General features: G+C 40.7%; 1 non-coding gene across 1 annotated transcript; it reads left to right on the top strand.

The window, feature by feature from the left end:
* The first annotated feature begins 24,638 nt into the window (after window positions 1–24,638).
* Trnat-agu (transfer RNA threonine (anticodon AGU)) lies at window positions 24,639–24,710 on the top strand. Its single transcript has one exon. It is a non-coding gene; the product is annotated as a tRNA-Thr (tRNA).
* The last annotated feature ends 2,033 nt before the right edge of the window (window positions 24,711–26,743 follow it).

The following is a 26,743-nucleotide window of genomic DNA, read 5'->3' as shown; positions in this document are numbered from 1 at the left end:
GGGCATGGATATGTGTGATGCCCTTAGGTTAGTTAGGTATAAGTAGTTCTAAGTTCTAGGGGGATGGTGACCTCAGATGTTAAGTTCCATAGTGCTCAGAGCCATTTGAACCATTTTGAACCTTGCCTGGAAACAACAGAGTCGAAAGTTATAAGCTAAAATCGTTCTGATACCTCTGATAATGGAATACATGTACCGGTACTGTTACTGTTACTGCTGAGACAGTGAGTAGACAACTTTCAGAGGCGGTAGTATGGGCCAAAAGCAGCAAGCTCTTTGGTTTCCACATGTTTGGAGGAGTTAGCATGGACCAAGCCAAGAAAAAATTACCAATAAATATGGGGTCTAAAATGCATAACTTATGGGCTATGGGCACTTGCTCAGCCGAACACACGTGTTTCACTGTTGCGAAGATTAACAAGTGCTCACAGCTGTGAGATACGCATACTACAGCCAATCTTTACTGGGTATTTTTTCTTGTTTTGGTTCACACTATCATCGCGGAAAGCTGCCTACCTTTACAGCCACATACCAAAACCTCCAGATGTTAGACACTCAGATCGGTACCAAACGTTGTACGTCGATAGAGTATCAACCAAAACAGCGATTTAGTTCGTACTATGTGCTGTCGTCCAGCAGAACGGGAGTAAACATTAATGAAAAGTAACACCAGAACTACGGACCACAGGAAAAGCATAACTGTGAGTAACTAACACGTATAGGTTCCGTGCGGAAGTTGGTAGAGCATTAGTTTGTCATATCAACGGTCCTGGGTTCATACCCCAACGGTGACAATTTTTACTGTATTATGCGTGAATGTGTTATATGGGACAACATGTTTATGATATGTAAAAGGGCGTTTGGAGTTTATTTATTTATTTATTTATTTATTTAACCTGATCAGATTAGGGCCATCAGGCCCTCTCTTACATCGGACCAGTGTTTCACACATGCAGCATTTCACACATCAGAGTTACATCATAACAATACTTTAAATAAGAAAATTAGATTACTCTAGTCACAATATGAAAAAAAATAATGACTAAGACCTAAGAAAGCAAGTACTGGCAGTATTTTTACAACAGGTGCTATACATACAAATTATGATAAAAGTAATAATAGTAACAGTAAAAAAAATTAAATATTAATGATAAACATGAGAAAAATGGGCAATAGTAATGAAGATTTTTGCAGATGTACATTAATATCTTGGTGTATAAAGTAGATGTTTACTAGTATAGCGAGTTTTGGGGGAGGGAGACTTAAGGAGGGGGAAAGAGGGAAGTAATGAGGTGAAGTGCATTCGTGTACAAAGGAAAGCATTACTGTTGCTTAAGTAGATACGTCATTAACTGTTTTTTGAAGCTGGACATGTTTTTAAGTTCTCTAACATACCGAGGGAGGTTATTCCACAGTCGGGTTCCCGCTACTGTAAAGGACTTGGAGAAGGTGACTGAGCGATGCAGTGGAACAGAGAGGATTTTATTATGATGGGAACGTGTGTTTCTGTCATGTTATTCAGACATAAGCGTTAAGGGCGAGGAGAGATATGAGGGACAGTGTACATTTATTAGGCAGTAGATGAGACAGAGTGTATGGAAATCTCTGCGTTTGTCTGCACGCAGCCAGGACAGTTTTGCATATGCTGGTGAAATGTGATCAAAAAGTCGAACGTCACAGATATATCGGACGCAGGCATTCATGACCAGTTCCAGACGTCGCGAGTTTTCCTGAGAGAGGCCTTGTAGGATAATATCGCTGTATTCAATGATTGGGAGTAAAGCGTTTGTACTAATTTCTTTTTCAGATCGAAAGGGAAGAGTTTTTTATATTTTTGTAGGACATGAAGGGACGCTGATGCTTTTTTGCACACTGCAGTTACGCGCTCTGTCCAATTTATATTTTCATCTATTATTACTCCTAAACTCTTTGCTGAGGGAGAGAAGTTAATATTTGTTCCATTTAGGATAAGAGATGGTACGGATTCCCGAAGTTTTGGGCTAATGAGCTTAGAGTGACCAACAAGTACCGCTTGGGTTTTAGATGGGTTTAGTTTTAGTCCTATGTCCTGTGCCCATTTTGATAGTGCATCGAGATCAGTATTGAAGTTTTCAATAGCTTTCTTAAGATTGTTTGGTTTCGCACGTAGATACAACTGAAGGCAACGTTCTCTTGGCAGTCTGCTTTCGCTTCATTTCTTTGAAAGTAGTAAACTTTTGTGGTTTCACTGGGTATACAATTAGAACAGAAAAATAAAGAAACAGCTGCATCACACGTGCGAAAACAATAGCAAAATAATAATAATAATAATAATAGCGCCCGTGTGAATTGTTAGACCCTCCATCGAGCGCCTCCCCAAGTGGCGGATAGGGGGAAGCCTCCCAGATATGGGTGGTACCGAGAAAATCAGATACTCGGGGCAGACCAAATACTAACATGAACCCAAGAAATCCAAACACGCCTGTGTGAAAATCACCGGTACTCTTGTCAGCGTCTGTGAGATCAGTGAGCTCGGCTGAAAACAATATGTTCCAAAGGCCTCAACAACCTCTGGTCCTAGCCGGTCCTGGAACGAACCAGGCCATACCAGTGAAATACAAGTGAACGTGAACTGTGCACGCAATCACAACTTTACCCCATGTGGTATACAGTCCACCTGTCAAGAGACGGCAGTTGGACTTTCGGATTCTGGTGAGTCCTGGCAAGTACAGCAGAGAATGTCAGAGACCCCTGGTAAACATCCCTACAGACAGAAAACATTCATCGGAACACTGAACGTCAACACATTTATCCAAACAGGAAAACTAACAACCTCACTGAAGAAATCGATCAACAACGAAACCTCATCCTCGCTCTTCAAGAAACACAACTGACCGACGACGAAACTATGGAAATGGAAATTATCGCATCTTCAAAAGCAAAATACAACAGAAAGTTGGGAAAGGTGCACCAATCTTCGGCATGGCTTTTCTTGTGCGTAGATCTATCTTCAACTCTGTCACGGAAATCTCACCCGTCAACAATCGACATATGACAATGCGCATCCAGAGCGCCAATAAAAAGTATACCCTCATCAATGCACATTCCCCCATCAATGTCGACAGTAAGAAGAACCCCGAAACCATCGAAAAATTCTGTAATCAACTCGAAAATACCATTAGCAAAATGCGTCAAGATGACGTGAAAATCCTAATGGGAGACTTCAATGCTCAACTTGGCAAGGAAAATATCTATCGAAAATTCATTGGCAAGAATTCCGTACACCAAAACACAAACACGAACAGCACGCGGCTGGTTGATATCTGCCATCAGTTTGACTACGAGATTATGTTTTTATAAAACAGATCTAATGATGGTCATTATAGACCGAAACCGGTAATGTGTTAACAAAAAGTTTGTGACCGTAGACGCAAATTAAAGGAAACCTACACTATACTAGAGTTCTGTTGGAAAGTCATTTCGCACCCACCTTATTCACATGTACTTGCACCCTCAGATTTTCACTTTTTCCGCTTTCTATCGAACAACCTTCACGGAACTTCCTCTCCGGAGGAAAGTGCGCTCCGAACATAGTTCGGCGCATTCTCCGCGTCAAAACTGCGTGGTTTCTGCAGTAGCGGAATCAGAAAGCTACCCCGACGTTGGCAGACTGTTGTAAATAGTGAAGCAGAATATAAGCCTGATGACTAAAGTCTTTGTCGCGTTTATTAAATATATGGAAAAACGCTATGAACTTATGTGCCAAGACAATATTACTTGGTATCGCATGCAGGATAAAATCTTTCAATGATCTGCTGCCTTCTAACTTACAAGGCGTGAGTGTGTTTCCATGGATCATATTATCTTTCTCTAAGGACTGGTCAGACCTTTTGAAGCAGAGCAGAATGCCAACAGGATCGATATCTAAATTTGCGTGTGAAGACTTTTATAAGTTTTCTCTATTTTTGTGGGGAATGATTTTGAGGTGTCAGCTCGGCGATAATGTTGCCGTGCCACAGTTTTCTGCGCCCGTCATTGAATGTAATGAATGCAAGCAAGGCAGGGAAGACTCTAATAGTTAGAGAATCAATGGTGATCATCAGTATCATCACGACTGCAGTGAACTTTGTCTCTGAGGTTTGTTCCCTTCACCTGTGATGCTGTTGTCCATTAGCTGTGCTCTTTTCTGTGGTATTGTTGCTTGTTTGATTGATGTAAATGTGAGGATGTTTTCTGAGCATTGCTGACGAATTAAATAAAAACTTAGTTTCTACAGGGCAGCGGCACAAGGTCGACGTTATAAAATCAGTTCGTAGTAAAAACATTTCTCTACTGATAAATCTATGTACAGTATTTAACAATCATTTTCTGATAATTGCTGGTGAATTAAATAAACATTTGGAAAATCCCTTTCCGCGACTGATGTCTGGAATTCTCCTCTGTAATACTGACAAGGGGGAGATTGAATCAGTAATTAAATCACTGAAGACTAAGGACTCTCATGGATATATGGAGTGCCTAACTGAATATTTAAGTACTATGCTGCACATGTTAGCCCTGTACTTCGCCATATTTGTAATTTTTCCTCTAACAATGGTCAGTTTCCTGGACGATTAAAGTACTCAGTAGTAAAGCCGATTTATGAAAAGGGAGAATAGGATAATGTAGACAATTTTAGACCTATTTCTATGCCGTCAGTGTTTGCTACAGTTGCTGAAAAGGCTGTGTATCTAAGGATAATCGATCATTTTATATCACATAATTTTCTATCAAACGTACAGTTCGGCTTTAGAAGTCGTTTAACAACAGAACTTGTAAGGGGTCCGTAGGACCTTACTGTAAGTTTGCACTCGGCACAGGTCGATAGGGCAAACAATCGATAGTGTCGGGTTGCGAGAGCGAGTGTGAGTTGAGTTAGTTTCCGGGTTGCGGGCCGAGCCGTGTGGAGGCCTGTTGCGGTATTACAAGGCTGACCGACAAAGGGAGTGGCCATCGCCGCGGTTTAACCCCTTTGTGTTAGAATAATACGGGAAAGTGAAGAAGTACAATTACGAGAGTGATCAGTGATATTTCTGTGCCGATATTTTTGGTTTCGCGTCTACCACGCCGGCATCATTTGGATTGCAGTGTTGGATTGCAGTGTTGGATTACAGTGATTGAATTTGCGTGTGACTATAATGAATAGCGAGGAAGCCTGTGCTGAGATTAGCCGTTATTAAATATGTATGACGAAGGCAGTGGCTGTCTCCTTTTTTTGTGTTTTTGAGACGAATATAGGTCTTCATTAGTGAAGCTGTGTTGGCGTTCTTCTTGTCACCAGACATTTCATTATTACAGCATTTGAGGAGGACAAAATGGAATGTAACAACTCCGCAGCAGTCCATTCCGATTGCCAGCCCCATTAGGTACACGGTCACATTAATTAATATTTATTTGGGCTGCTATTCAGATCCCGATCGAGCGGGATACATAAATCGGAGGTGTTACACCCTTGGCTTACCGTGAAAGGACTAGCGCAATTTTCGGACGAATAGTAAGAACAATAGGTAATTTTATCTTGCTTAACGCGAGAAAATATTTTTTCCAATTTTGGATCGGGACAGAGCATAAACTTTAAAATCGCGACAAGAATCAGTGCATTTTTGAACAATACGAAGTAATAACATCTTACAATTGTGACTAAACTTTTTTTTCTTGCCATATTAAATAAGAATAATAGTGTCGTTAAACTGTGTTATAATGTGCAAATGCGTAAATCCGCGCGAAAAACTGTGAAAAGTGGACACTAAAGAAAGACATGTGTGAACATTACTATAGCAAAACGAACTAAGAATTCGTCATGAAAGCCTCTAAGAAGTGTTTAGTGGTAATATTTTGACTGAAATTGCTTTTTGAATAGCGAAAATCGGACAGCTTCATGTGGACCCATAAACTGTTATGCAGACGACAATTTATTGTGGCGACGCAATTGTTGAGTGACGTCACGCAGACCCGTGTAGCAGTTGCGCCAAAGAGCTTCGATCTGCGAGGTGATTTCACACGTCATCCCAACTACCTGTGCAAGGAGTAGTTCAAGCACAGATGCACTACACCGACGGTCATCAGCGCGACTTCGAGACACCGAGCGCCGACCCGGCATCTAGCGGCCGAACTATAATTACGCCCGCCTGCAGCGCCCCGGAGCGGCCGGCTGAGAACTACGACGTCCCGCCACAGCGAACTGCGCGACTTTGAGACACCGAGCGCCGACCTGGCATCTAGCGGCCGAACTACAACTACGCCCGCCTGCAGCGCCACGGAGCGACCGACGGAGAACTACGACGACTCGCCACAGATCTTCAGCATGACTTCACGTGGCCCCGAGGGCAGTACAGCGCCACACCCACTTCAAACATCAAAACATCGCGACTCGTGGTAACGTCAGTTGGTGAGTGAAGACGACTGGTTAGCATCACATTAAATTGCAGTGTGCAGTCTTCGCGGTAAATAAACAATTGTAAATGGAATTTCACATTAGGAAAAGTGCCCAATTACAGTAATTTCCGAAAAGTTTGCTAAACATACTCTGAAATATAGCATACTTATTTATGCATACTGCACAGTCTAAATGGTGATTATACAAATATGCTTATTGTTTTTGGGGATTTTACATTTATAGATTTAATGAATGGTGTGATTTATCTTATTTAGAACATTTTACATAAGCTGTGTATGTGAGAATTGATATTTGAAGTTATTAGGTTTTGAGGGTTGTCATGTTCGGTATTCATACGTATTGTATCAATTTGGGATTAACTGAAGATACTGCAGGTACTGTTTGATTAGTTTCGCGGTAATTAGGAGTGTTTTGGGTTGCTAGAGGTTATTTTATATTGCTTGCCTGTGCATTAAAAATAAACCAAACATGTCTACTGAAGATAAGCAGGTTTGTGAGGCAGTAGTTGAAAGGAAAGGGATAGGACAGGAAGACAGAGATGAGGAATCAGTGATTATGGAGTGTCATTGGATAGCCCATTAGCACATTCAACTAGTTATCCCGAGACACCGGGACAAACGACGAGAAATAAGTCGGTTTCAGAGGGTGCCGATATGTGGTCGGTGTTGGCAGACTTGCTAAAGGAGGTTAAGGCAACTAGAGAAAGGGGAGAAATAGTCCAAGAATCATTAGAGAAGGGTTCACAAGAAACAAGAGAATCACTAAAGGGTTTGCAAGAAACTAATGCATCATTAGAGAAAGGTTTACAAGAGATCAAAACATCGCAAATGAAGATGGAATGTAATCTGAAGAAGGAAATGCAGGAGTTACAAGAACGACTGAAGATGGACATCGACGAGAGAGAGAGGAAGCTACAGAAGAGCATAGACCAAGTCCAGGGAGACGTGGAGAAGATGGATGGAAAGTTGACAAAAAAGATAGAAGACGATGTTGAAGAAACTAAGGCCGGATTGGGAGAAAGGATCGCCGAGGTGACGCAGACGCAGAAACAATGCAATGATGCAGTTAAGGGGATAGGAGATAGGCAAAACCAACTGGCTGCCAATCTGAGAAATGCTATAGCCATGCAACGAGAAGAGGATAACAAGAGGGTTGCAATGGAGGTCAGGCAATTACAACAGGGAGTGCAGCAATTGGAGAGCAAGACAGAAGAAATTGATAAACGAATTAGCAATGCCACTTTAACCGTTGGGGAAGGTAGAGTCGTTACCTTGATGAGCAGTGATAATCGGTACATCCAAAATAATACAGGGCAGAAATTTAGACCGAAAGGAGGGTTGCACCCAATGAAATTTATGAAATGGTTAAAAGGAGTTTTCCCAGCACATCTTAAAGACTCAGACAAGATTCAATTTGCAATAGATAGAATGGAAGGTGAGGCCTTCACCTGGGGAGTCAGGAAGAAGGAAGGGACTACTAGTTATGATCAGTTTGAAGAGGAATTCTTGAAGAAATACTGGCCCAAAAGTCATCAGTGTGCAGCAATTGAGGACCTACTCCACCGCAAGTCACTTAGTACATGGAGAGGAACGTTGAGAGAGTTTGCCGAACATTTGTGGGAATTGAACGAGACCTTGGAACAACCCCTGGGTGATGACGTAATGATATCAGCGATAAAAAGAAGACTGAGCCGGAGAATGCAAGAAACTGTATCCGGGAGCCTAATTAAAGATAGGGAGGCTTTGATGGAAATACTGGAACAGTTGGAATCTGTTCGATCACAGGAACACAATCAAGCTAATGATCAAAACCGAGGGGGAAGTGATGACCCAAGGAATCATTTTGGTAATTCGTCTAATTATAGAGGAAGAGGTGGTGGCCATAGGTACAGGAACCATGGTGGTGAACGGCAATGGAGAAATGATTGAAGAAGGAGTGAAGAACCAAGAGATCATGAGAGAGGATGGGGTAGGCGAATGAACGACACAGTGCGTATAGAAGAGGCGGAGAGACCGGAAAACTGAATGACACTCCAGATGAGGTCCGGTCAGGAGTGAGAGCTACAAGGACCAGAGTAAACCTACTAAGACACGACAATGGTGGAGATCTGAGAGAAGATCTACTGGAGGAAAGAAGTGGGATTCCCAAAGAACCCATGCTACCCATGATAGGGATCAAGCTATGTGGACTGAACATCGAGGCATTAGTCGATACAGGAAGTGAAGCATGTGCAGTATCCAAAAGGTTATATGAACAGATACTAAAAGCAAATATTAGCTTGCCTAGTTTCCCGGTGAGTGGAGTGAGAATTGTGAATGCGTTGGGTGCAAGGAGTAAACCTATTAAAGAACAAGTGTTGATTACCTTCGAGATAGAGGGAGAAGAATACGAAGCAACATTTTTGGTGGTGGCTGGATTGAACACATCAATTATTTTAGGGATAGATTGGTTGAATGAAGTTGATGCAGTAGTGAGTTTTGATGAAGGTACTATCAAGGTCAAAGGAAGAAAGGGAGAAGAGAAGAGATTAAAGTTTGCTGAGGGGAGTGCAATTGAAGAAGAGGAGGAATTCAGAAGGATAAATTTGTGTCATGAAGAGGAACCCACCATGGGATACGGGGAAGAGGAACTAGAAGAAGAAGTGTTGATATACCTTGAGGGATTAGCACGAGAGGATAGACATAAAGAGGATAAGATCAGTAAAAAGTTGGAGGAGATGACACACCTAGATGAGGGGACTATGAGGAAATTAGCCACAGTATTATACAGGTGTTGTAAGGTATTTTCTCAACGGCCAGGTATCATGAAAGGGGTGGAGTGTAAGCTAAAGATAAAGAACCATAAACCGTTCAATATAAAACAGTATTCCATTCTCCAGGCGAAACGAAGAGCAGTAGATGAAGAGATACAGAGGATGATGGACCTTGGTGTTATAGAAAGGGCCAACAGTCAATATAACAACCCCCTATTTGTTGTTGATAAGAAGGATGGAAAGGTGAGGATAGTCTTGGATGCACGAACAGTGAACAAAATCATCGAGCCAGAGCGGGACAAACCTGAGACTATAGAAGAACTGATTCAAAAATTCCGAGGAGCAAAGGTGCTTAGTAGTATCGACTTAACTGTTGGTTACTGGCAAATACCATTGGCCACAGAGTCCCACCAGTATACAGCATTTACTTATGGAGGGAGGTGCTATCAATTTAGAGTGTTGTCATTTGGGCTTAATGTGTCAGTATCTGAACTCATAAGAGCGATGGATAAGATACTAGGCGAGGAGTTACTTAAAAAGGTCACCATCTACGTGGATGACCTCTTAATAGCAAGCGAATCATGGGAAGAACATTTGAATAGATTGGATGTAATCTTGGCAGCTTTTGAAACCGCAGGGGTAACTGTAAACCTGGACAAGTCGGAATTTGGCAAATCAAAGATAAAATTCCTGGGCCATATAATATCAGAGGAGGGTATCTATCCTGATCCTAGTAAAATGGAGGCTATTAGAAATTTTCTGACCCCCCATAGTAAGAAACAGTTGCGAGCATTCTTTGGGGTTTGTGAGTTTTATAGAAAATTTGTCAAAGGATCTGTACTTAATGCCCCGAGTATGAGGGAATTGACCAAGGCGAGGATGCAGTGGCATTGGAGTGCAGAGTGCCAAACCGAGTTTGAGAATATCAAGGAAGCACTATATAGTGCAGACATATTGTACCACCCGGATTTTTCCAAGGATTTTTATTTAGGAGCAGACAGCTCTGACTATGGACTAGGAATACATTTGTACCAAATAGAGAGGAGCGAAAATGGTGAGAGTGTAAGAACAATAACGTTCGGTAGCAGAAGTTTAAATGCTTGGGAGAGGAAATATTCGATTACTGAAAGGGAGACATTGGCAATTGTGTGGGGGTTTAAGCGTTTCCGGTATTATTTGGCCGGTAGGCATGTGAAAGTAGTGACTGACCATAAGGCCCTTACATTTCTGACCACAAGCAAGTTGAGGCATAGCAGACTAACGCGATGGGCCCTGGCATTACAAGACTATGACTTTGAGATAATTTATGAACCAGGAGCAACACATATAATACGTGATGCTTTATCAAGATTACCAGCTGACTCGAGAGGAATGTTGGTGGATAGGCCAGAAGGAGTTAGAATTAACCTGATGAAAGGAGTACAGTATGAAGAATTCATAAGGAAGTTCCTAAAGAATGTGCGCAGGGAACAGAACGAGGACGAGAAATTAAAGACAATTAAAACCAAATACAGGTGTGCAGGAGAGGAAAAAATTCGCACATTTTATTATATTCATAATGGGATACTTTATAAAAGGAACAAGGAGAGTGAGGAGAACTGGAAACTCTGTGTGCCTGAGCATGTGGTAGGAAAATTAATTTGGTATACGCACTATAGTAATGCGCATTATGGACCGAAGAAGTGTCTGGAAAAGTTGAAGTTAGATTGTGCATTCAACAACATGGGAAGGCATATACGTAAGATACTGAGTACATGTGACACCTGTCAAAAATCTAAAACGACTACAGTACAGCACAGAGGATATATGCATCCAATTGTACCAACAGCAATTAAGGACATAGTTGCAGTGGATCTCTTTGGGCCACTTCCTGCCTCACGAGGGAATTACACACAAATCTTAGTAGTGGAAGAACTGGTTTCCAAGTACATAAAATTTTACCCGTTGAAGAAAGCTACTAGTAGAGCCATCATTAACCATTTTGAGAAAGACTATTTTCAAAAGGTGTATATTCCTAAGCGAATTTTGAGTGATAATGGGTCACAATTTAAGTCAAAGGAGTGGACAGAGATGCTTAATGAGCACAGAATAGAGCAAATTGCCACTTCTAGGTATAGGCCAGCTTCTAACCCCACAGAACGAACAATGAAGGAATTGAACCGTTTATGCCGAACATACTGTCATAGGAAGCATGGTTCATGGAAAGAATATCTGGAAGAATTTGAGCGGGTCAGGAATCACCTCCCACATGATTCTACAGGGTTTGCACCATGTGAAGTATTGCTCAATCAAGAACCCTACAGTATTTTTCGTGAGTTGCTAGTCTACCCACCAGGAAGTTCATTGACTTGGGAAAGGAAATTGGAGCTAGTGGAATTAAGTATGAAGGAGAAGGCTAGGAAAAGACAGGAAAGACACGACAAGCTAGTGAAACCGATAACTTACCGAGTGGGAGACCTGGTGCTAGTAAAGGTTCATGCAAAATCAAAGAAAATAAACTCTGAAATACATAAAATCAACTACGTTTGTAAGGGACCATACAGGATTATAAAAATTGGTCATCCTAACACTGTGGAGTTGGAATATGCACAGACAAAGAGAGTGCATGGTAAAGAACATGTGGAAAACATAAAAAGGTACTACTCACACGAGAACAGGGATAACCCAGATGAGGAAAGGGAACTCGATTCGGGCGAATGCCTGAAATGACAGTGTTCAAGCTCCTTGATGTAGTTGGGTAAGATATATTTAGGACATTTAGTTGTTAAACGGACATTTGAAAAAGGGGAATGTTTCTTTGCATTGTATTTTCTGATGTATTGTAACTAGAACTTCGTATTTCATATCGACGATTACCTGAGAATGGGTATAAAACCTGTAACAACTAATTTGTAGTATAATAATTCATATGTCATGTGTTCAAGTAATAATTTTTGATTGTATGTTGTGTGTTTCATTCAATATTGGACTATAGAGGACTATTGCTGTTTGATATAAAAAATTGTAATTTGGACAATGCCATGTTTATGAGGTGTAATAACCTTTTGTAGAATATTATTGTGGAGGCAGCCCACTACCGGAGTCGAGGGATTATTTGGTAAATTGTAATTTCATTAATTATTTACACTATGTGTTTTGTTCAGATGTAGCAATGTCTAATTCCCTTGCCGATTCTTTTACACCAGTGGCTCCAAAGAAGTTTTCGAGGGCGGGGATGTAAGGAGTCCGTAGGCCCTTACTGTAAGTTTGCACTCGGCACAGGTCGATAGGGCAAACAATCGATAGTGTCGGGTTGCGAGAGCGAGTGTGAGTTGAGTTAGTTTCCGGGTTGCGGGCCAAGCCGTGTGGAGGCCTGTTGCGGTATTACAAGGCTGACCGACAAAGGGAGTGGCCATCGCCGCGGTTTAACCCCTTTGTGTTAGAATAATACGGGAAAGTGAAGAAGTACAATTACGAGAGTGATCAGTGATATTTCTGTGCCGATATTTTTGGTTTCGCGTCTACCGCGCAGGCATCATTTGGATTGCAGTGTTGGATTGCAGTGTTGGATTACAGTGATTGAATTTGCGTGTGACGATAATGAATAGCGAGGAAGCCTGTGCTGAGATTAGCCGTTATTAAATATGTATGATGAAGGCAGTGGCTGTCTCCTTTTTCTTGTGTTTTTGAGACGAATACAGGTCTTGATTAGTGAAGCTGTGTTGGCGTTCTTCTTGTCACCAGACATTTCATTATTACAGCATTTGAGGAGGACAAAATGGAATGTAACAACTCCGCAGCAGTCCATTCCGATTGCCAGCCCCATTAGGTACACGGTCACATTAATTAATATTTATTTGGGCTGCTATTCAGACCCCGATCGAGCGGGATACATAAATCGGAGGTGTTACAAACTCTCTTCTCTGTGAGGTACTAAATGGAATAAACAAAAGGTTTCGAACGCCAGGCATATTTTTTATTTAACTTAGGCGTTTGATTGTGTTCATCACAAAATATTGCTCCAGAAGTTGGACCATTACTCAATACGGGGAGTAGCTCACAGTTAGTTCACCTCTTACTTTAACAACAGACATCAAAAGGTCATTATTCACAGTGTTGAGAATGGCTGTGATGTGGGGTACGGTCAAATGGGGGGTTCACTAGAGATCAGTGTTGGGGCCGCTCCGTTCCTTATTTATATAAGTGATATGCCCTCTAGTACTATGGGTAATTCTAAATTATTTCTGTTTGCTGATGACACACGCTTGGTAGTAAAGGATGTTGTGTGCAACATTGGCTCGGTTTCAAATAGTACAGTTCATGACATAAGTTCATGGCTTGCAGAAAATAAACTAACGCTAAATCACAGTAAGAGTTTCTATTGTTTCTAACAGACAATCCAACAAAACCCGACGTTTTAATTTCACAGAATTTGACTGTGATTAGAGAATCTGAGCAGTTCAAATTTGTAGGTGTTCAGATAGATAGTAAAATGTCGTGGAAAGCCCACGTTCGAAGACTCAGTGCTGCCATTTTTAGTATTCTAACGGTATCTGAAGTAAGTGATCGTTCGACACGAAAATTAGTCTGCTTATTTTCATTCGCTTATGTCGTATGGTATTATATTTCGGGGTAACTCTTCCCATTCTCAAATGAGTCATCCTTTATCACTGCTGATATGCGTTGAAAATTCACCCCCCCCCCCCACCTCTTAAGGAAGCGAAACTATAATTTTATCTTCTTTTTTGATACTTGCTGGTTGGCATTCTGCCATTTTCCCACTTCTACTGTCCGATCTCTCGAAATGACACTTTTTCTTGAACAGAGAATTTTGATGCAGTCAATCCCCTGCTCCTTCGTGTGAAGTCATTACTTCCAAATTGCGTTGTAATTGGTAATGTAATGTAATGGACTATATTCATTAAGGAATTGGCAGATGTATTAGAGAAGAAAGGGAGATCGTAAACCTAAACCCAGAGCAGCAACCTTTCGAAGTGATGCACTCTGATCCATCGCCATGCTATGCTGCCTGGAGGCAGACAGACATTGTTCGACCCGACAGCGTGGCTAAACTGATACCAACCGTACACAGAAACTAAATAGTTTGCTATAGTAGTGAAGCGCAGGGAAGCCAAGCAATGAAGTTACACAAGACAATATACTACTTAACTGCTATCTGGGGACCAAGGATCCTAAAATTTCAAAATTAATCGTAGCAGAACTATTTGCATTAGTGGTTTAACGTAAGTTTTCGTAGTAAATTTGCTGTAGAGAATTAAGGTAGTGGCAGAAAAATAGGAAATTTTATACGCATACATTTTGTGTTGTTTGTTATTGAAGTAATAGTATATACTATTTTAATATGACTAGTAGTAACAGGTGACAAAGCTAACTGTAAAAGGGATTAAAATAAATTGAAGTAACGAAAACCTCTTTTTCTGTTACGTAAAGGAACACCAGACTGAAAGAGGAAAAACATTCCGTAGGATTACTACGCCCAGAGTAGCAAATAGGTATCCATCTAAATGTTAAGAGTGATAGCGGCAGAAACAAACAGAGATAAAAAAAAATGGCGTGATAGACTCTGCAAACTTGGTTCAGTAATCAGAAAAGAAAAAAGAAAAAGAAATAGATTGTTATAAATATTCACATGAATGTAGTTTTATACATGACTGCCCAATGCTGCCATTAAGAAAGTGGATTAGAATAAATAAATCTTTATGTCCGATCAACTTACACCTACAGAGCACTGACGCGTAGTCCAATAGTCGTTCATAATCAATTTTTATCGTTCTCAGACTTACCGGAAGCAATCGATAATATTAAAGAGTATTGTACTATGCGCTTTGGACGGGCTGTGCTGAGCGAGGGTATGAAACGTGCGGTGGACCATTTGTGACTCAATGTTAGTTGCTACGAGAACGAGATCTTTCGCCTATTCAAATAAAGCCAAAGTAGTGATTGTAAGAAGAGCAACGGAAGATGAATTCGATCGGTAGATAAAGTTTGTAATAGCGTGAAAGCCGTCTATCCAGTCGTAGTTCACTATTCCGTGTGTAATTGCATCGCTGTCACGGCTCTCCGCGATAGACGAGTACCATGCACCTCATTAGGCATCACTACCTCAGCTGGATTCATGGAGTCCTCCATTCCCTCCTACATTTTGATAATTTTCACAGCTACTTGTTTTTACCATACACAATATTCTTGATAATCTGTTGTGCATATTTCTTTATTCTCCACCGCCTCTTGTTTTCCCACTAGGCCGTTACGATTTTGCAACAGGATGAACTATTCTGACACATGACCATGTGCCACGCATCTTTACCTTCCTTTTCGTAGCGCTATTCCGTAGACCTCTCTCCTCGCCTCGTCTATAATGCGTTGAACTATTACAGTACAAACGAAGCGGGAGGGTACAGGACAATGAAACAGGGAATATTCGAAATAAATATAATTACATCGTTTTGTTTCTATGGCCATTTTAGTTCAAGAGGATTGAGCCCCTAAGGGCTACACTTAGATCCAATTGGAAACCTAATAAGTTTTTGCTTAATGTGTTCAAAAGTCTTCTTATTTCATTATCCTCAGAGGAAGCCAGCGACATAAAAGCGCCACAGGAAATAAAAAATCTCGCACGGCCCGCATGCGCAGTACCTTAGGCCATTTGAGGCTATTTCCCGGCTTGATGGTTCACAAGTGTCGTATATCGAACTGCTTGTCTCGACTTGCCCTGCACCACTGTGATGCGTTGTAAACAGTTACTGGACACAATCTGTATAGTTATACGGCCTCCTAAAAATTAACCACAGTTAATATGCAGTGAAGAAACGATACAACGTTTAACATATACAGGGTGAACATTAATGAAACCGACAAACTGCAGGGACGGATTGCTGACTGGAAATGGAGTAAAAAATGGTCCTATACATGTGTCCAGACAGACAGTGTGCGTCCAGTGACAACAGATCGTTCCGGAACACAGTACAGAGCTGAATCGCATCCATGTCACAAGAGACGTTCCGTATGGCCTCCATGGGGTTGCAGATGATAGGGATATTAGCGATTGTCATGCAGGATACACGTAATTGTACTTCGGCTTATACTATATTCGTGGGCTACTTGCCTGGAGCGTGTACCACGGTTTGTCTTAATATCCCGTAGAACCCGGTCCTCCAAATCTGATGTACGTACAGCCCACTGCGTTCGCTTGTTTCAAAGTAGCCATGATCTCACAAACGCCTAAAATGACTTGAAATGTTGTGCGGTGTCTGTGAGAGTAGTTGTTTTGATACAGCCGTGCTGCCTCTCGGCTGTTTCCAGCTGCTTGGCCGTACACAATCATCATCTCGGCTTGTTCCCGACATGAATACAGGACCATTCTGCTGCCTGCAGTATGTTGCGTCAATCACACAGCCTGCAGCACATAAGGAACACACAGCACGTGGTGAGAGGAACTGTCATTCGTCGGCACCGTCTACCGTGGCAATGACGCAATTCCAGACACATATTCATAGGACTTCTTTTCCCCAATTCCGTCCCCTGAATTTTCTCGGTTTTATTAATGTTCATGCTGTATTTGAACAAAACAACACAAATTAAAAGGAATGTAATTAGTGTCCTATGTGACCAGTGTTTAACTTAAATTACTACAACTGTTACTGACATGAGACTGATCCAATCCGACATGTCGTAAACTACCGTGAAACTTTTCACTTAGGAAGAATGCACCGAAAGAAATGTACTTTCAAAATTTTAATTGCAAAGATGCATTGCAATTATTTACAAAATGTTAAAGTTAGTCTTTCTTGCCGCGTGGAGAACTGCTTATAACAGCGGTTTGTACGTCCTTTCCTGTCTGGCGTGCGAATCGGCGAATAAGCAGACACAGTCGTGTCGAAAGGATGTAGCGCCGCGTAGCTCGAAGTCCACAGTGCACGCACTCGAGTTCTGAGCACTTTAAAAACTCCGCCCAAACAGGCCATTACAGCACAGCAAAAATGTCTAAAACCATCAATTTTTGAATAATTTGCAGTCCTTATCGGTAGCTAAACTGTTGCAGACGTAAGTTACACAAGAGGGAAGATAATCGAGGCAGTGCATGATATTACATTACAGACGACTTACATCCGTCGGGACTTTAGTTTTTTGGCATTAAATATTTTATAACAAGTTCTGTAACACAGTTCTTATTACGATTTTTGAGTAATGTATATTTTACTAACAATGAAAGGGTTCTTTGTTTATTCCCTATGTTGTTGTGCTCTTCAGTCCAGAGACTGGTTTGGTGCAGCTCTGCATGCTACTCTATCCTGTGCGAGCCTCTTCATCTCCGAATAACTACCACAAGTTGCATCTTTCCTAATCTGCTGACTGTATTCATCGCTTGGCTTCCCTCTATGATTTCCCCCCCCCCCTCCCCACCCCTGCCACCCCTACCCCCCCCCCCTCCCTACCATCCCCGCCCCACGCTTCCCTCGAGCACTACATTGGTGATACTTTAATGCTCAGAATGTGTCCTACCAGCTGATCCCTTCTTTTAGCCAGGCTGTACCACAAATTTCTCTTCTTCCCAATTCTTTTCAGTACCTCCTCATTATTAGGTGATCTACCTGTCTAATCTTCAGTATTCTTCTACAGCATCACATTTCGAAAGCTTCTACTCTCTTTTTATATAAAGTTTATCGTCCATGTTTCACTTCCATACACGGCTACATTCGAGACAAATACCTTCAGGAAAGATTTCATAACACTTGGTTGTAGCCGTTGTTCTGCAGCGTACCAGACATGGAAAAATTTGTGGTAAGGTCTTATGGGACCAAACTGCTGAGGTCATCGGTCCCTAATCCGACACACTACTTAATATAACTTAAACTAACTTACTCTACGGACAACACACACACCTATGCCCGAGGGAGGACTCGAATCTCCAACGCGGGGAGCCGCACGGACCGTGACAAGGCACTTAGACCGCGTGGCTACCACGCGCGGCTGTACCAGGCATGCTTGATCAAATTTGTAAAATGTGGTGATCCAAACTCACAATGCAGAAATTACTTACGGTTAACAATACTGCTCTGCTGATATAACTGAAATGACAAAGAGTTATTAGTCCTGCATTGAATCCGAATTATATTAACATTCTTTTCGTCGTCTTCTTAAAGACGTAGGTGTTGTTATGTCCAGAACAACAGTCGAACAAAAGCACTGAAATATCTTCTGCAATGATAAGAAAGCGTTTCGGATTTAACATTTAAAATGATTCTCTCCCATTTTTCCAGGTACTGCTACGTAGATTACAAGATTTTTGAAACTGAACCGTCCTTTTTTAAATTTTTGGCCCTCATTTTCCTTGATGTTCCATAAGACACATATAAATGTGCAGAAACTGTAGTCCAGTGATACTTACGACTGCCGGCCGGGGTGGCCGAGCGATTCTAGGCGCTACAGTCTGGAACTATGCGACCGCTGCGGTCGCTTCGAATCCTGCCTCGGGCATGGGTGTGTGTGATATCCTTAGGTTAGTTAGGTTTAAGTAGTTCTAAGTTCTAGGGGACTGATGACCTCAGAAGTTAAGTCCCATAGTGCTCAGAGCCATTTGATACTTACGACTGACATTGTTGTATAAGAATATGTCATAGCATTCATCGACTGAACAAGTGAATCTTTCTTTTTTTCGCTCGAAATGATAAAGTGCGGTTTGCATGAAACCTGACTGGCTTTATTCACAGCATTTTAGGGGATAACAAGAAACTTATTCTTCACGTCAGCTACGAATTTCTCTAAATGACGTCTCCTCTACAGGTTTACTTGACGCAAATTTTGTAATTTTGCGACTTTATTTTCTATATAATTCCCTGAATCTGTTTACCATGGTCAAAAAAACCTCGAAATCAGTAATGTTCATCTCAATTGCAAATCGGAGCGCCCTCTCTCATAGATCTCCTTGGTAACGGTATATTGACTCAGGAAGAAGATCTATATCTTTCACACTTTGACCAGTTTCATTTTGACACATATTTCGTACTTCGCGTAAATTTGTCTTACGTTTGTACAATTCAGTTCAGATTTTACAAAACTGAACAGGCTTTGCACACTGCTTATGTATAAGTGTTTTCTCTCTTCTTCGTTTAGCTAAAAAAATTATAGCCTTTTCTTTCTCACTGAAAGCTATTACTTAACAAATTTTCTATGGGCTTGAAAGATACTGTATTTTTGTTCTTCACTGAAATTAGCATAACTATCATCGTTCAAAACACAATTCACAGAACTGGCCGAGTTATTTCCTGTTTCCTCAAAGTTTCCGCAATTTCTAACGAATAGTCGACATCATGCGTGTTCAAGAATTAACTAATAAAGAAAAGATATGTAGGACTTCAGGAGAAGTATATGATTTCAATTCCATACGATGTTTTTCATATTTCATCTTCGCAAGGCAGAAAACATTAATTGGACTCCAATATTACTGTAAAAAACCTTGGGATCTGAACAAAGACAGATGCTATTAGCAAGCATATACAAAGCAATCACAAGGAAAGTTAATACAGTTTTATCTCGAATGTTAACAATTGGTGATACACTATAGGCAAGTGCTATTATTGTATATATTTCATTAGTTGCAAATTCGAGTGAAGAGTAACTCTGAACAGTTGTGTCACAGAAACTATCAACAGAAACTGAAATTCGCTGGACAAACTACGATCGCGTTGTGCTGTGTTATTCGTTTATCGAAGTCCCGTGAACCGAGGATATGTGACTGCAGCGTTGTGCACACGCTGTCTGCTACAGCTGCAGCAGAGGTAAACATTTCTCTAACCCCCAAGCGAGCTACGAATTTGGCAAATGCAACATTTTTTAAGCACTTGCAGCTTAAGTTTTGACAATGTGTGTCCTTTTCTATCTTCTTCCTGCACAAAAAAATAAATAAATAAATTCATGGGAAGTTTTCGACATGTTGGGTTGGACAGTTCTCTTATGAGTGCCTCGACAGCTGTCGACGTCTGCCAACCAACAGCTACTATATGTATATCTAGACCAATCTAGACCTTTTATTATTTCAGTATTATACATCCCTTCTTCTGGTACTGCCGTACTTCGACAATCGTCGAGAATACACATTTTTTCGTAATTTCTTTTAATAACATTTTAGTCGAGCCGATAATTCTCACCTGTGAAGATAACACTTCTTGGTATTTTTCTGCTTTGCTTGTTGATTTACGGTTGTTATTTTGATACTGAGTGTCTTCTTGACCTTAAAGAATAATTGACGAGTAGTTGCGTTTTTGATATGTGATAAGCAAACAAATTAACTGTAGACCATGAATTTTGGTTATTTTCAATACTGTTTCCAAACCACTGTGTAATAGTGTGTATTCCCTCTCTATTCGGAAAGGGAGACCACGGAAAGCAATATTATCAACTAAACGCTCCTGTCCACATTCGCAGTTTGGATATTACTACAGCCCACTCGAAATAGATGCTTGAGACATGTTAATAGATGCTCAGCACCTCGAGTAAGGTCAATGTCGGCACATACCGAATCTGATCCCAATGCTTGAGGCTTGTAGTGCTTCTTTTGTCTTAATACGACTGCCAGTTGGCTAATTTCCAAGTTCGTAGGTCTCTTTTATTATAAATATGACCCCCTTGTGATTTAGTATACTACATCATACTGTTCACGCCCCGACACTGAAGTAACTACGATATCCAACGAGATATTTCGAGAATCACCAGAAACGCTCGAATGGGCTTCCGCAGAAATGTTTCCAGAGGAGTCGCTGGGAGGGGGGATATGAGAGCAATAGTTCTAAAATTGTTATTTCTGATATAAAAGATTTGGTCAGTTTCAAGGTATGTTATGATGCAAAAAACTTAGTATATCCCAGAAAATTGATGATTATCTGCTAAACGCATGATTAAAAACTTTGTACTCCACGATACAGAGGAACGACGTGGGGGCAAGTGGCTCATTTTGTCACCACTGCCCCCGTTGCTTATCCCTGTGAAGCCTCGACATGTGTGGCGTACTAGTGAGCCTTAGAGTAGGCTCCATTGTATTCGTCGCAATTGTGTTCTGTGGCTTTAGACAGAGTGACGATGTGCTCGGTCGCAGCAGCGACGCCATGAAAAAGAAATTTTCATGATATGACAGCACAAAATGCAGCGAAAATTTATAGCAGGCAGTGGCAGGATGTCATTCTTATGCACAATTTCGCTTTTTGAGTAACTGATTTTACATGTTATAGAAAGTTCCTTTTCTCATCTAGGACAATGCATAGATTCCTGAAAACAGGGTTGTGGTTTACAGGGATTCCTTCAAGCCTCAAGTAAGTATTTCTGTGGAGAGAAAGTCTTCCTTTTAGAAGTATATATGTGGCTTTATGAACGTCTGTACCCAATTTGTTATCCGTGCACTACCGCTGTATTTGGATAAGCACATCATTCGTCTTTTTCTCAAGTTTCGCCCTGGAGACCACAGACACAACTTCTAGAACGTTATCCTCGTACGCAACAACACCTTCCACATTATCTGCCCAACCTAACAGATGTAAGTGCGGTTCGATACTAAGATCCCAGAACAATGAATAACTTACGGAGTCTTGGGGAACGAAAGCCCTTGGTAATCTTTCTGATTCGCAGACGATTGGAGTAACGGCATTCCTCCCGTATACGCTCTGGAAGGCCTCTCAGTTACTTTACAAAGGAGTTAAACAGTCCGGACAGAACAGCAGGAGTAGGTGACCTACGTGGAAGTACAACACCGCCACCGCCTACCATCCTGGTACAAATGGTCTGAAGATGGACACATTCTGGCCAAAACTGGTTACTATTATAAGTAAATAAAGATTTTATTGCAGTTTTTAATCCATTTTAAAGTATTTCAGTTGGCCCGCAGTTTTTTCTCCAAAAGAAACGTTCACGGCAGAAAGAAATGTTTGAAAAGGTTCATCCGCTTATCTCAAAGCGAAATTTGCCAATGGAACGTCAGGTGCTTTGAGGGCCATGATCGGATGTGGCGTGAGGATACATGCTCTACTCGCGGGTGAAAGAGAACAAATTGAACCGGGTCACATCAAATCGACAGTCGCATAGAACGACCGCTACGGGGAGATGTCAAAGGAAGTTATGGAGATTATGGAAATAGGCACATCTGCAGCTGAAGTTTACACACCAAAACTTTGGTACTACTAGCTGCTGAGGTTGAAATGTCGTGAGATTCACAAAGTACCTTACACAATGATAACGGGACCAGTGGACAGGATGAGGTGAGCATACTGTAAATGAACAGTGGAACTTCAGCAACTTAGAAAGTTGTAATCTTTTATTTATTTATTTATTTATTTATTTATTTATTGCTCTTAAGCAACGTTATTTATTTGCTTTGTACCTTTCTGTTAAGAAAATGCGAAGGTATTTTACGATGGTGTTGTAACATAAAAATGTAAAAAGAGAAATGATGTGATTTTTTAATGTTAATTTTTCGAGTGATGGGACGCATGATATTGGCGACAGCAGGAGTATAATAATAATATTGAGCTATAGGTTTTCAGTCCGTAATTGAAATGGAACTTCTACTGCATCGTTGAATCTTTAAATACCTGTCAATACTAAAATTTGAAACGGCCAGGCGCAGAAGTCGTCGCTTGATGACGCAGGACCTTGATAATGTTAAGTTTCAATGCCGCAAATGATTTTCATGATAAGAGCATGATGACCATACGTCTAAACAACAAAGCTTGAAGGCTCGACTTGTGAAAATATAAATGTATGTACGATAGCGCGTTGATGGCATATGATCGTCGCGTCACCAAACTGACCACATCCAACTGGTTTCATTGAGTGGAATCATACAAAATGGTTAACAGTTAGTAGAGCAATATATTAATGACTGTGATAATGAATGAAACAGAATGCATTTCTAAATATCAGGTATACTGACAAAATAACACAGCAAAATATTCAGCAATCGAGAGAGCGTACAAAAAACCAACGCAGGACAAGAGTTGAAACAAAAAAGTCATACGTCACTTTTTTGAAACACATGATTTGCAAATTTTACAGAGATGATATTACATGCGTTAATGATGTACTCGGCAAGATGATTCGGTCTTTGACTGTAAATTACGTTATAACGATGTCTTACAGTGTTCAATGGAAGAGGTTTAACCACCACAGGACGCTGTCCTCAGTTAACAAAATAATTTGTAACAGCATTTCGAAAGTTTCCTGAAGGTGCAATTGTTTCTCGTCATGCCTTTCGTTGTTATCTTTAAATATTTTTGTGTCCACTATTATACCAGAAAAACAAAACACTCTACAGTAGCATAAGAATGGAAACTAGAGTGATCAAAAAACTGTGTAGTTAACAGCTTCTCATTACAATATATCCGAGTTTAGAAGGCCCCAATTACATGTAGGCGTGAAATATTCTGAAACGCGTGCTCAAAATTCCGAACGCATTTTCAGCTATACACCTTGCTCGTAGTGTCAGTTAGCTTCATTATGTCTACCAGCAAAGGGAATGTCTCTTTGTCCAAATCTAATCTCCTCAAACCATCTTACTGTGCATGTGCATCATCAGTGACGAAGACGTAAGGTAAGACTGTGGATGTTTTTTTTTTTTTTATTTTTATTTTTTTTTTTTTTTACAGTTTTATTCATTTTGAACGTTTCATAAATCGCTGTGCAGGCTCTCAAAAAATGAAGTGTTTTGAAGTGCTCCATCAGAAAGTCTGGCATTGATTCCAAAATCGCACATTATAAGTCCGTAATTCCCATCCACTAGTACCAGTAATGACATACTATGTATAATCTTGTGTTGTTGTTGTGGTCTTCAGTCTAAAAATTGAGTCTCTGCGTCTCTCCATGCTAGTCTATCTTCTGCGAGCCTAATTAACTTTGCACAACCACTACAACCTATATATATTTGAACCCGCCTACTGTACTCAAACATTGGTGTACCTCTCCAATTTTTACGCCCTCCTACTCCACATTTCCCTCCATTACTAAAATGACTATTTCTTGACGCCTCAGGATGTGTCCTGTCAGTCGATTCTTTCTTTTAGTCAAGTTGTACCATAAAATTCGTTATGTCAGCATTTTCCAAGCACAACTTCTTAATCAAAGGAAGCTACATGGTTCCAGAGACCTTTTGGAGCCTCAAACATCTGTGATGTATGTATGTAGACTAAAATGACGAATGAGAATTTGTATCACGGCTAGGATTCGAACCTAGGCAGGTGCGCTAACCACTGTGCCACCCAGGCATGATGGCTTTGCAGAACTGCACAGCCTGCTCTAGCACGCCTTCCTCTTCAATCCATATTGCCGTTCATGCCTCAGCCCACTTCGTATTCCACCTAAACTCGAACAGCACTGCAAAGGCTCTCGAACTGTATTGGAATAGCACTTTGGCATCGAACGAAACGGGGATCCTGCCTGAAACCTGGCATAGGTGCTACAATAATCCGTGCAGCTGTGAAAATCCACGGTGCCAAGGTGGCGTAGTGGTTAGCGCACCTGGCTAGTGAGCAGGAGACCTAGATTCGAATCCTGGTCTTGGTACAAATTTTCATTTGTCGTTTCAGTGTGTATATATTCATCGTAACTTATTAGATTGGTAGGTCAGTAATATTCACATATGTCAATACCCGCCTTGTTTGTAATTGGAATTACTACAATCTGATTGAAGTCTGAGGAAATTTCACTTGTCTCACATATTTTGCAAATCAGATGGAATGGTTTTGACATGACTAGCACTCCCAAGAACCTCTAGCAAATCCTTTTCACCGTATCGTATCTCCCATCGTATTTCTTTTTATATTCTCTCCTTGTCCTATAATATTATCTTTTCTCTTGTCTAATACTTCTATATTTTGCCTCTAACTTCTCGCTTTCTCTTCTTTGATTAATTGAATCTTATAATTGTGAAATTTTGATAGCTGTCAGCTAGATGAGAGACGGTCTCACACTTCCCTTCCAGCGCTTCGAGCAGTGTGGGAAGTTGCAACGTTACTCAAAACGGTTGGCTATACTTCTCCACTCATTTGCATTTTGTGGACACTTAAAAAGGAATAAATGAATTATAGATTGAGCAATACCTGGATAAGAAAATGAATGAATAAGAAGATAGTGAATATTTTGAACATATTAAGAACTCTAACTTTTTTTTTAGGAATAGGCACATCAAGTGGACAGTAACGTTCAGGGTGACACTGTTTCCGACTTGACGGCAAAACTCAACTGAAATACCTGAACAACGAACACCAGCCTCCCAAATTAATGCTACTTCTGAGAAGTTGGATCTCACCAAAAACAACCACTGAGACCTTCCAGACCTGCAGCTGATAGTAGTGCTGTAACAAAACTTGTTTGTATGATTGTTAAAGCTCATTTAAGCAACCCAGAAAACTAGAGGAGCATTTTGATATGTTTGTAAAAGTCGCACTATGAAACTCCGCGATTTGGATGGCAACTAAGGGCTGGTTGGGGAGAAATTCATTAAAGATGTGTTGTTTGAAATCGAAGGTAGCACTTTAGGTGGAGGTTATGCATTTGTTCGTCTAGTGCTTTGTTACCACAATTCGTTAACGGAAATTTCTGCGGTTCCGTCACGTCTTTACAGAAACAACTATTGCGCTGCTTCGAGCTCGAGTCGTTCACAATTCACTTGAGCCACCTCATGGCTGTCACCACAACAGGCGCCGTCAGTGCAGTCAGGGTCTTCTCACCGTCACTCAAACCAAATCTACTGTCATAATGAGTAAAAGTAAAGAAAGTGTAATGTACTTTTCATGTTTATGTCTGCATACAATGAATCTTCCTAATTTGTATTTTTCTTTATTTGTGATTTCGTTAATGTAAAAATTGATGCAATATAATTATGTTTGAAGTTTCTCACCTGCAAGTGATCCTTATAAATTGCTTCAAATGTTTCGGGTATAATTTTTCCAGGTGCCTGAAATGATATGATAGGAGAAAATTTTAAATCTTCCGAATGTTTCTCTGTAGCTAGGAACCTCAGCGAGACTGTAAGCAGTTCATGAGGAGAGATCCATTACTCTCAATGTGGCGCCAATGATAACAATTGTAAGAATGTCCTTTGGTTCATTCTATGGTACAAGGAAAAAACTGTTAGATCATAACTGACAACATGTCTTTTTTATTTATTAAGCTGTCATATAACGATCAGTTTGGGTTTAGGAGTGATAAATGCACCAGAGAGGCAGTTCTGACGTAGCGCTTGATAACGAAAGGAAAACATGTTAGAAAAATCAGAATACGTTCATAGGATTTGTCGACCTAGATAAAGCATTCGACAGTGTGACGTGATGCAAGATGTTTCAAATTCTAAGAAAAATACTAATAAGCTATATGAAAAGATAGGTAATATACTCGTGTAATATGTACAAGAACCAAGATGGAAACTAAGAATGGAAGACAAAGAAAGAATTGCTCGGATTGGGAAGAATTAAGACAGTCTTTCAGACTTACTGTTCAGTGTATACACGGAAGGGGCAATGACGGAAATAAAAGAAACTTTAGGGAATGGGATCAAAAATTCACGGTGAAATGATATCAATGATAAGATTCGTGGA

The sequence above is a fragment of the Schistocerca serialis genome, chromosome 9 (genome assembly GCF_023864345.2).
Source record: "Schistocerca serialis cubense isolate TAMUIC-IGC-003099 chromosome 9, iqSchSeri2.2, whole genome shotgun sequence".
NCBI lineage: Eukaryota > Metazoa > Arthropoda > Insecta > Orthoptera > Acrididae > Schistocerca > Schistocerca serialis.
The sequence above is the reverse complement of the archived record's forward strand: the minus strand, read 5'-3'. Positions and strand labels throughout refer to the sequence as shown.